This window comes from Bos taurus, chromosome 29, assembly GCF_002263795.3.
Source record: "Bos taurus isolate L1 Dominette 01449 registration number 42190680 breed Hereford chromosome 29, ARS-UCD2.0, whole genome shotgun sequence".
In the NCBI taxonomy this organism is placed as follows: Eukaryota; Metazoa; Chordata; class Mammalia; order Artiodactyla; family Bovidae; genus Bos; species Bos taurus.
Genome location: NC_037356.1, coordinates 37,041,534 through 37,053,584, shown reverse-complemented (window position 1 = coordinate 37,053,584; position 12,051 = coordinate 37,041,534). Strand labels below are relative to the sequence as shown.

The following is a 12,051-nucleotide window of genomic DNA, read 5'->3' as shown; positions in this document are numbered from 1 at the left end:
TAAGGCAATCAACTAAACCATGCAGAAGGAATCAGTGTGCAAACAAAGCCTGCACCTGGAGGAAGAATAATACTCATTCAAGCTGGTACAAAAAGACAGAGGCCAACTTCTTGACATCATTCTTTCTGACGTACATTGCATAATGATTGGCTAGTCATGAGGAAGTTTTTCCAAAGTCGCAGAATTTCTCTTGGGTTTTGTTTCTTTGAAATTGTTTTTAAAAAGTATGATATATTAACAGCAAGCATTTTTTTAAAATTTGAAGTGTCACCAACTTTTTATCCTGTTTAAATGGCAAGTACACTCACTAATTTCAACAATTTCCTGTCATTACACAAGATTTCCTCATAAGATGTAAAAGTTAAAACCACATAAATCCACACAAAATAAACCATTACTCTATGAAATCATTTCAGGAAGATTGGTTAGTGTAACTCTTTTAATACTTCTTACTTGTTACACAAAAGACTACTTTACCTGTTCAAATTATTTATTATAGTCATCAAAACGTTGACTATATGGTATTATATAACCCAACAATTCTACTTATATATATATATATATATATGTATTTTCCCAAGTAGTAAAGAACCCACCTGCCAATGCAGGAGATATAAGAGACGTGGGTTCAATCCCTGGGTCGGGAAGATCCCTGGAGAAGAGCATGGCAACCCACTCCAGTATTCTTGCCTAGAGAATTCCATGGACAGAGGAGCCTGGTGGGCCACAGTCCATGGGGTTGCACAGCGTTGGACATGACTGTCAGATATGACTGAGCGACTTCACTTTCACTTTTCACTTTCATGCATTGGAGAAGGAAATGGCAACCCACTCCAGTATTCTTGCTTGGAGAATCCCAGGGATGGGGAGCCTGGTAGGCTGCCGTCTACGGGATCGCACAGAGTCGGACACGACTGAAGTGACTTAGTAGTAGTAGTAGTAGTAGTATATGAAATGAAACTATAAGTCCACATGCAAACATATACAGAAATGTTAAAAACAGTCAAAAAGTGGCAACCACTGAAACGTCCTTAATTTGATAAAAGGATAAACAAAAATGGTATAGACATCCCTGGATATCACTCTACAACAAGAAAAAATAATGAAGTACTTAATACCTGCTACAATACAGATGGACTAAGCTAAGTGAAGGAAGCCACACACACATATTCTGAGATTTCATGTCTATGGTATATCCAAAAAAGGAGAATCCATAGAGATAGAAAGTGGATTAGTGGTTTTCTATGGCTCAAAGCAGGTGCAGTAGTGGGTGACTGCTATGAGTATAAAGATTGTTTGGGGGTAAAAAAAAAAGATTATAAAATTAGATAGTAGTGAAGGCTACAGAACTCTGAACAGTCTAAAAGCCATTGCCTTGTACACTTAACTTCTTTCGTTTAAAACGTTTTAATTATATGTTGGAGTATAGATGACTAACAATGTGTGTTAGTTTCAGGTATACAGCAAAGTGGTTCAGTTACGCATATACGTATATCTATTCTTTTTCTAATTCTTTTCCCGTTTAGGTTATTATGCCTTGTATACTTTGTGCTGTGCTGTGCTTAGTCGTCCAATCGTGTCTGATTTTTTGGGACCCCATGGATTGTAGCCCACCAGGAACCTCTGTCGGTGGGGATTCTCCAGGCAAGAATACTGGAGTGGGTTGCCATGCCTTCCTCCAGGGAATCTTCCCAACCCAGGAATCAAACCCAGGTCTCCTGCATTGCAGGCAGATTTTTAACTGTCTGAGCTACCAGGGAAGCCCCTTGTATACTTTAAATGGCTCAATTACATGGTATGTGAATTATATCTCAAAACAAAGCACTTAATTAGCTGGGAGATTACCAAGACATGAATAACTCTAACCAACTGTACCCTGGAGCTCATGAATGCTGAAGGGAAAAAGAAACTGTGAGAATACCAGCCACCTCAGAAATTACAAACAAGAGCCTGTACAAGTGAAGCCAGAGAATAGAAGGACCAAAGCATAGAATGAAATCCCAGAACAAGAGAAAGGTCAGACAGAAGTACTTCAAAATATATTTTGATCTTCAGCATCTCTGTCCGTGCTAAACACTTCTGGGAGTTGAGAACTCATTGCTACTCTTGTTCTCTAGTTAGGGGAAGGTAACGAATGGGTTATCTTTCCTTAGTGACCTAGAGAGAACCGAGTATCCCCCAAAAATGCAGTCTCTACATTGATCCCACTCATTCTGGGCCTGCTGATGGCTTATGCAAACTTTTGTACATTACTGTATCACTCGGGATCCTGGAAGAAAACAGAAGGCAGTCTTAAAGTGTTTAACTAAAGGAAGATTAATAAAGAACTGTTAACAGAAATATGAGCAGAGTCATGGGAACGGAAAGTGATGTTGACACATTTGGGAACCAATATTGGAGGGAAGCTATCACTTCCCCTAAGCCTTAAGGGGCAAGGTGCAGGAACCACGTAACCACAGCAGTAAGAGTTGCAGCTCTGTAGCTGAGGAAGTGTGATGCCTCACAACCGAGGCCTTACATAGAAGAACCCAGTTACTGTCAAAACTGTGACCAGAAAAAGGGACTTCCTTGTTTTCTCCAGACTTCCAGTTTGATTCAATGAACACCACCCGAAGGATAAAACCAAGGCATGAGATGTTGCAGTCCATGTGGGCTAGCCTCCCAGGGTCCAGAGCAGGGCACCTGCTTCCTGAATCTCCCCTCCCCACTTTTCCATTGTGTCCCTGGGGGTTGATCTTTACATGAATTTCCTCAACAGGCACCCTTCCCCTCCTACTCCAGCTGGTTGCAAATAGCAAAACACTCTATTAGGAGATTGCAGGAGAGAAAGGGCAAATTATTTAATTCTCTCACTTTCCCCCTCTGTGATGTTTCAAGGGCTGGTGGGCTCCTTGACCAACGGTCGAAGTGGCTTCTCTGCTTGGCTCTGTCTCCTGAGGAACCACTGCTTACTGCATCAGGCTTGAAAGATTATGATTTGCTTCTGTTCTTAAACAACTTGTGATATTATTCTATCACTTGTGGTTTCTCTACATCCCACCCACATTTTGCAAAAAGCCCCTGTATTAACTATCCCTCAAATGAGCCCATTTGAGCATTCCTTCTTAGTCTGATCAGTTACCTGACTGTTCTAAGAATAGAAAATGGATCCACCGTTAGAACAGTTTGAACAGGCAAGTGGAGACTTGTCTCTCTCTCTGGTCTTCCTGATCCTGCCCCAAATGGAAGCAAACATGATCCCGATGACTTTGGTTTTCATCTCAAGGAAGAATCTGGAGTCCTACTTATTCAAATTAATACAGGGGTTCCAATAAGGCCATGACAACTATCCTCCCCTGGGGAAGGCCTGATTCATGAAAAGTTTAGAGCAACTGTAGGTATCTTTTTTTTTTTCTACCTAATGAATATATTTTTTTCTACTTTCTCTTTGGAAAAAAGAGGGCATATAACCTCCAACTCACTCAACAATTATTTCTCCATTATTAGAGCACATTTTTTTTCCCTGTTGTGGAAAAGCCCTTGGGGAATAAGAGCTAGGAGTGGGGAATCCATGAGCCTGCTAGGATACCAGTCAAGGCTTCAGTCTTTTTGATTTGAAGCATTGTACCTGTAGGACCAGCATGTTTTGCAAGAAAGAAACACTGAGGAAAATCAAAGTGTACAGAGGTAAATCAGTTTAATTTATATATTTCTAGAATTCTCAACTTTAAACGCCTAGATTCTCCTTTCCCCCAAATAAATGCAAGAATGTCTAATGCTGAAACAATTCAGTTGTGTAAAGTGTCAGTTCCTCAAGTTCAAGACATTTCTGAACAATGAAGAGGAAAGTATTTCCTTCAGAAGGTTTCCTCTAAATTGAATTGACAGCCTGTCCTTGGAGGGCAGGAAAGAATAAAGACTGTAAAGTCTCTTGAAACAGTAGAGTTCTATTTTGATCTGTTTCAAGAAACTATTTAGCCCTTATATACAAATAGCTCCTAAGAAGAAAAACAATAAGAAGTTATACAAGAAAAGTCTCTCCATGCCTAGGTAAAATTAAAATGTAGGCTCCACAGTCACTATTTACAAAGAAAGCCAAATAATGAATTATATCCTGTAAGTTGTATAAATATAAGTGAGTGAGTGAAGTCGCTCAGTCATGTCCAACTCTTCGCAACCCCGTGGACTCCTCCGTCCATGGGATTCTCCAGGCAAGAATACTGGAATGGGTTGCCATTTCCTTCTCTAGGGGATCTTCCCAACTCAGGGACTGAACCCAGGTTTCCCACATTGAAGGCAGACGCTTTAACCTCTGAGCCACCAGGAAAGCCCAATGTATAAATATATTAGATATTAAAAATTAGTTGCCATATAACTGAATTTTATGATGACTTTCTATTTGGAAAAAAATATTTCTCAAGTGAAAAAACTAAATAACAAAACTGTGTTTAAAAATATTCAGTTGAGTTCAATTCAGTCACTCAGTCGTGTCCGACTCTTTGTGACCCCATGAGTTGCAGCACGCCAGGCTTCCCTGTCCATCACCAACTCCCAAAGTTCACTCAGACTCACGTACATTGAGTCAGTGATGCCATCCAACCATCTCATCCTCTGTCGTCCCCTTCTCCTCCTGCCCCCAATCCCTCCCAGCATCAGAGCCTTTTCCAATGAGTCAACTCTTTGCATGAGGTGGCCAAAGTACTGGAGTTTCAGCTTTAGCATCATTCCTTCCAAAGAACACCCAGGACTGATATCCTTTAGAATGGACTGGTTGGATCTCCTTGCAGTCCAAGGGACTCTCAAGAGTCTTCTCCAACACCACAGTTCAAAAGCATCAATTCTTTGGCGCTCAGCTTTCTTCACAGTCCAACTCTCACCTCCATACGTGACCACTGGAAAAACCATAGCCTTGACTAGACTGACCTTTGTTGGCAAAGTAATGTCTCTGCTTTTGAATATGCTATCTAGGTTGGTCATAACTTTCCTTCCAAGGAGTAAGCATCTTTTAATTTCATGGCTGCAATCACCATCTGCCATGATTTTGGAGCCCAAAAAAATAAAGTCAGCCACTTTCCACTGTTTCCCCATCTATTTCCCATGAAGTGATGGGACCTGATGCCATGATCTTAGTTTTCTGAATGTTGAGCTTTAAGCCAACTTTTTCACTCTCCTCTTTCACTTTCATCAAGAGGCTCTTTAGTTCTTCTTCACTTTCTGCCATAAGGGGGGTGTCATCTGCATATCTGAGGTTATTGATATTTCTCCTGGCAATCTTGATTCCATTGCGTGCTTCTTCCAGCCCAGCGTTTCTCATGATGTACTCTGCTGCTGCTGCTGCTAAGTCACTTCAGTCGTGTCCAACTCTGTGCAGTCCCATAGATGGCAGCCCACCGGGCTCCCCGGTCCCTGGGATTCTCCAGGCAAGAACACTGGAGTGGGTTGCCATTTCCTTTTCCAATGCAGGAAAGTGAAAAGTGAAAGTGAAGTCGCTCAGTCGTGTCCCACTCTTAGCGACCCCATGGACTACTGCCTACCAGGCTCCTCCATCCATGGGATTTTCCAGGCAAGAGTACTGGAGTGGGGTGCCATTGCCTTCTCCAGATGTACTCTGCATATAAGTTAAATAAGCAGGGTGACAATATACAGCCTTGACATACCCCTTTTCCAATTTGGAACCAGTCTGTTGTCCCATGTCCAGTCTTAACTGTTGCTTCCTGACCTGCATATAGGTTTCTCAAGAGGCAGGTCAGGTGGTTTGGTATTCCCATCTCTTTAAGAATTTTCCACAGTTTATTGTGATCCACACAGTCAAAGGCTTTGGCATAGTCAATAAAGCAGAAACAGATGTTTTTTCTGGAACTCTCTTGCTTTTTTGATGATCCAGCAGATGTTGGCAATTTGATCTCTGGTTCCTCTGCCTTTTCTAAAACCAGCTTAAAAATATTATACTTGGAAATAGTAAAATGAGATAATGTATAAATACTAGATGAGATAAAATTTTAAATAGGATTCAGTTTATTGAAGTATAATCCCCTTATAACAGTTTTTCTTTTTTTTTTTAGGGAGAAAAAGAGACAATTTAACATTGTGTGTAATGGCCTCACATTCTATGCTAGCTGCACCACAAAAACAAGTAATTGACAACAGGCTAACAATTAGCAGTCAAACAAATGTGAATAAAAGAAGGCAAAAACATACAGGTGACTGCAGCATACTATTTCTCTCTTTTTTTGTTGTTGTTACTGAATGTGGTTTTACAACATGAAATTAAATCTCAAATATTGAGTTTTATAGCCCACTTTGTTTTTCATATTCTTGAGCGCTATGATGGACTTTCTCTTGTGTGTGACTTCCTAAAGATAGTTTTAATTTAGAATGTTTCCTTCCAGGAGATTAACTCCTTCTTTGTATATGTGTACAAGAAACTTCTAGTGTTAATTGTTAGGTAGTCTCTAGCGAATCCAGATACTCCTGTGGCTTCTACCAGCTCAGTCTATATTTAATGCTTTCTTCATAGTTTGACATTTATGCGATGATTTAATTATAGCTGGGAAAGGCAGTGTTTGCACTATGGAGGAGAAATTATTGCATACCTAGTATGATGCACAACTCTTCTTTCAAAGTCTGTGTACCAGTACACTGTATCAAAAATACTGGTTAGAAAATGAAATTAGATAAGGCGATGGGAGATTGAGCACTGTACATAAAACAGTGATATTTGGGAGAAAACATAATTTATTCAGTCTTGCCCTCTCACTTTACACAGGAAGTAATTGACACTTGCTTACCACCTATAGCTGCTGCTGCTAAGTTGCTTCAGCTGTGTCCGACGATGTGCGACCCCATAGACGGCAGCCCACCAGGCTCCTCCGTCCATGGGATTTTCCAGGCAAGAGTACTGGAGTGGGTTGCCATTGCCTTCTCCACCACCTATAGCTACTTAGTGGCAAAACAAGGGTTGTTCTGCTATCTTCCAGCCCAGCATAGATAGTACCTTCACTGTGATATAAAGGGCAAAAATATACATAATAAAATATCTATTTCATTTTGTACAATTTCAGGCCTGAATATATTAATTATACGTCTGTACTTTTTTATAATAATGAGTTTGTATTTGAGGGAAATAAGAAAATCGGAAGCCATCTGTACAAGAAACACACACACACATACATACAAGCGTGTGCAAACAAGAGCAGAGGTAGAGTAGGAATTACTACTGTAAGTAATAAAGAACAGATTTATTACTCTAAGATAGAAAAAGAAGGATCAAATGTTAATCTTTAAAATGTAGGCAGACCATGTCAAGGCCAATTACAAAATGCTGAAATAGAGAAAATGAAGAATATTTTCATAGTTAACCAGGGCAAATACAGTGTTAATTTCCTGTGATGTGACATGGGTTAGGGAACTAGAAAATACCCTGGAGAATGTATGCACTGTGTATTAGTCACTCAGATGCGTCTGACTCTTTGTGACCCCATGGACTGTAGCCTACCAGGCTTCTCTATCCGTGGAATTTTCCAGGCAAGAATACTGGAGTAGGTTGCCATTCCCTTCTCCAGGGGATCTTCCCAACCCAGGGATTGAACCCAGGTCTCCTGCATTGCAGGTGGTTTCTTTACCAACTGAGCCACCAAGGAAGACATATGTTCATGTGGTGATCTCGACATAATCTTGGGTGCTATCATTGTTACAAGGCAATGGGGTAATCCAGGATTGGTTGGAAGGATGGTTATAAAAGCAGCTTGGCAGAAGCTACATGGTGAACCCATGGGGATAGGATCAGAGTAAGATAGAAAAAACCCAGCAAACTCCCAAATATATAACTTCAATGTGTAATGTTCACAACAGAGATTTTTTTTAATTGATGTGCTATAAAATGTTAAAATATGCATATTGGAGAGACTGCCTTTTCTCCATTGTTCATTCTTACCTCCTTTGTTGTAGATTAAAAGACCATAAGTGGGTGGATTTATTTCTGAATTACCCTCTTCCATTGATCTATGTGTCTGTTTTTGTGCCAGTACCATACTGTTTTGATTACTGTAACTTTGTAAAAATAATCTGAAGTCAAGGAGCATGATTCCTCCAGCTCTGTTCTTTCCCGATTGTTTTCACTTTTCACGGTCTTTGGTGTTTCCATACAAAATTTAAAATTATTTGATCCAGTCCTGTGAAAAATGCCATTGGCATTTTGATAAGGATTGCATTGCATAAGAATTATTTTTAAAATAACGTTTGCTACATTTTTAATTAAATGAGCTTCCTGTATTTCACGTATTTATTGCAATTTAATGATGATTTTATGTTAAAGGTGTCTTAGATCCCTTCTGTTACATAATTGCATGAGATAGTTACAAATGTAGGTTTCAGTGGGATGGTTGGTGCCAGAGCCTCTATTTGTAGTATGGGTACCAAGGGAATCCCTGAAACATGACTCTTCATGGTCAGGCGACTTGCTTGCTTGCTTGCTTTCCATGAGTATCATTTCCTAAGTATATAACCCCATGTCAGGATATGTCCATTTTCTATGAAGATTTTCTATTGAAGATTCTATCTTCAATCTCAGTGAGTACAAGAAGGTTTCTACTGGCCATAACAGAGAGATGCTCAATTCTGAGCAGTTCTCTTAGGCATTGGTGGCATTGAGGCATTGGTGGCTTTATCTTCCTACTGATCCTCAGCTGGCAGCATTTAAGCTGAAGGCTTTGCTATCCATTGCTCTCCATGCTGCAATCCTCAGAAAGCCTGAAGCTTCCTGTCTCATCTCTCTCCAGTGTCCCAGGGTGGGTCCTGCAGGCAGTGGTGGGATCCTTCTTTTCTACCTCTTGCAAATTCTGAACTCACAGCCCCCAGTCACACAGTCATGCCTTCTCTTAACATTGGTAGCTCTTTCTCCAGATGTTTTGTGGCAGTCCAGAAAATCCTACTTGGGTCTCAAAGATTGTATCAGTGGGGAATGCAGTTCATCCTGTAGACACCCACAAACCTGACTGTTGCATCTCCTCTCCCTCACCCTCAGGAGTAGATACACTCAAATGCCACACTCTTGCTGGGTGATGCTAGGTAATAGGAAAACCCCTCTTCATAAATCTGACAGCTTGCAGGGTCGGGGGCGGGGGGAGGTTATATGGTGCCCACTATAGAGAAAAGTCACCTGTGTTAGTCTTCTAAGGCTCCTGTAACAAAGTGTTGCAAATTGGGTGGTTTAGAACAACACAAGTTTATTGTCTTGTTCTTCTGAAGGTCAGAAATCCCAAATCAAGGTCACCTCCCTCTGAAATCTATTCAAGAAGGACCCTTCTTTACCTCTTCCTTACTCCTGCTGATTTTCCAGAAATCTTTGGTATTGCCATTTCATAGCTCATGGATATATCACTCCTACCCTCTGTCTTCATATGATGTCTTGCCTGTGTGTCATCACATAAACTTGCCTATGTGTATGTCCATCTCAGTGTTCAAATTTCCCCTCTTTATAAGGACACCAGTCATAGTTTATAAAAGGCCCACCCTAATAACCTCTTTTGAACTTGATTACTTCCATAAAGACCATATTTTCAAATATGGTCCCATGATCAGGTGCTGGGGATTAGGACTCTACCATAGCTTTTCTGGAGACTTCCCTAGTGGATCCCCTGGAGAAGGAAATAGCAACCTGCTCCAGTATTCATGCCTGGAGAATCATGGACAGAAGAACCTGGCGAGCCCCAGTCCATGGGTCACAGAGAGTTGGACACACCTGAGTGACTAACACACACTTCACTTCCTTGGTGAATCAGATGGTAAAGAATCTGCCTGAAATGCAGGAGACCTGGGTTCGATTCCTAGGCCGGGAAGATCCCCTGGAGAAGGGAATGGCTACTCACTCTAGTATTCTTGCCTGGAGAATTCCACAGATGGAGGAGCCTGGTAGGCTACAGTCCATGGGGTCTCAAAGAGCCAGACACAATTGAGCGACCAACACTTTCACTTTTCACTTTCTTCTTTATCACTTTTCTGAGAGATGCAATTCAGCCCATAGTAACACCTCTTAGCAACTTCTCAATTGATCTTTTGGGCTTAGAATATTGAGTATATCTTCTGCTTTCAGAAGTGGACTCTGATCACCAATTCTTGGAAAATGGGAAGAACTCCACATAGCCTTTAACATCATCATGCTACAGCTATAATAAGGACTAATAAATGATGAAAAATAATAACTTACTGAGGGATTACCATAAACTAGGCACTGTTGTAAATCCTTTTTTGATGATGTATTGTCATTAATCCTTGTATCTGCTCTGTGGGCTAGGGACTATATTTCTGTTCTGTAAGTGTGTTAGTTAGTCATGTCCGACTCTTTGTGATGCCATGGACTGCCAGGCTCCTCTATCCATCAACTTCTTCAGAAAAGACGACTGGAGTGGGTTGCCATTCCCTTCTCCAGGGGATCTTCCCAACCCAGAGACTGAACCCACGTTTCCTGCATTGCAGGCAGATTCTTTACCATCTGAGCTACCATGGGTGAGGAATAAAAACATAGGGTCTTGCTATTGCTACATCGACATCCTGCCTGTTTCCAAAGTTAGAGCCTCCTTCTTTCAGATGGAGTCCCTTCACTCAGGCAAATCTCTTCCAATGTGAGATAAAGTGGGCATTCAACATTACTTTCCTATATTCCCCAGACTGACTCCATTTTTCCATGTCAATTCAGATTGGCTTTTATGAAAGGAACAGTCAACTTGTGATCAAATTGCATCCTTTATTGAAGAGGTAGGAAAAAAGAGTACTGGAAAAGACTTCATTAGAATGCATTTTCCATGAGGTTTCTTAAAAAAAAAAATATGGAGTTCTTCACTAATTCACAATTAATTTTTTCTTGCCTGGAGTCACACTGGTTCTTTGCAAATTACAACGACACAGAAGATTCAGACAGTGTGTAGCCTGGGTGAGTTGAGTGATAGCAGATTCCTCATTATTATATTATAACTGCTAAGTCACTTCAGTCGTGTCCAACTCTGTGTGACCCCATAGACGGAAGCCCACCAGGCTCCCCCGTCCCTGGGATTCTCCAGGCAAGAACACTGGAGTGGGTTGCCATTTCCTTCTCCAATGCATGAAAGTGAAAAGTGAAAGGGAAATCGCTCAGTCGTGTCCGACTCTTTGCGACCCCATGGACTGCAGCCTACCAGGCTCCTTTGTCCATGGGATTTTCCAGGCAAGAGTACTGAAGTGGGGTGCCATTGCCTTCTCCAATAATAGCCTTATCCTTAGCCACTGAGTCAAAACAAGATAAAACAATAGCAATAACAAACAAGTAAACCTATGTGACCAGTTTAAACCATACAAAGAGAACAGCATCTACTCTGTCCTGGGGCAGGTTCAAGGACACATCGGACCTATGGCCCATCAGAAACTGGTGGTTTCAATGGATTACAAACAACCATGTCAAACTAAATTATGACTCTTTGCAAAACAGCTTTCACCTTCAACTGGACTCTCGTGGGTCACAAGATTTCTTCTGGATCCTCTACTTCATGTTCTGGGTCGGAAAGAGAAATGTCCTTCTGGAATAGACAGCTATCTGGCTCAGATTACAGGATTTGGGGGAGTCACTATAGTTGCGGAAGGCATTCTGATGCTTCCCGCCCCAGTAAAACTTTGGTGTTTTTGCATTTTAAGTTTGTAGTAGAATATTGTTACATTAACACAGACACAAAAAACTGAAAACAATGAACATTCTGAACAATTTTATATTCAAGTGAAATACAGATCAGCATTTAAAGCTAAGCTCAATGGTTATTGAGGAGCATTGGAATTAGAAATAAAGCAAAAGCAGTTTATGTAACTAATCTACTACTCTTGTATCTAACTACTAATTTTAGCTATTGAGCAACATTGAGTGTGAACCTAACTAATATATGAAACATTGATAAAATTCCTAAATACCTTTCAAGTTTACCCTCTTTAATTCTCTACAGTTCAAAATTAGGAATTCATCATTTGGCTCTAACGTGGCCTCTGTTGGAGCAATCATCTAATTATCCTTCTCTCTAGGCTTGTTCTTCTTCAATTCCATCTCTATTCTTCAGG

The 12,051-nt window shown here is 40.8% G+C and overlaps 1 long non-coding RNA gene across 2 annotated transcripts in view; it reads left to right on the top strand.

Annotated features, from left to right (window-relative positions):
- Positions 1–12,051, top strand: part of LOC101907707 (uncharacterized) — a 32,072-nt gene that overhangs the window by 2,007 nt on the left and 18,014 nt on the right. Inside the window, exons 2-3 of one of the 2 annotated variants that reach the window (XR_009493357.1) lie at positions 6,042–6,179; positions 6,746–12,050. This is a non-coding gene — a long non-coding RNA (uncharacterized lncRNA). The remainder of the gene's footprint in view (positions 1–6,041; positions 6,180–6,745; position 12,051) is intronic. The other variant, XR_240655.5, reaches the window with a different exon arrangement.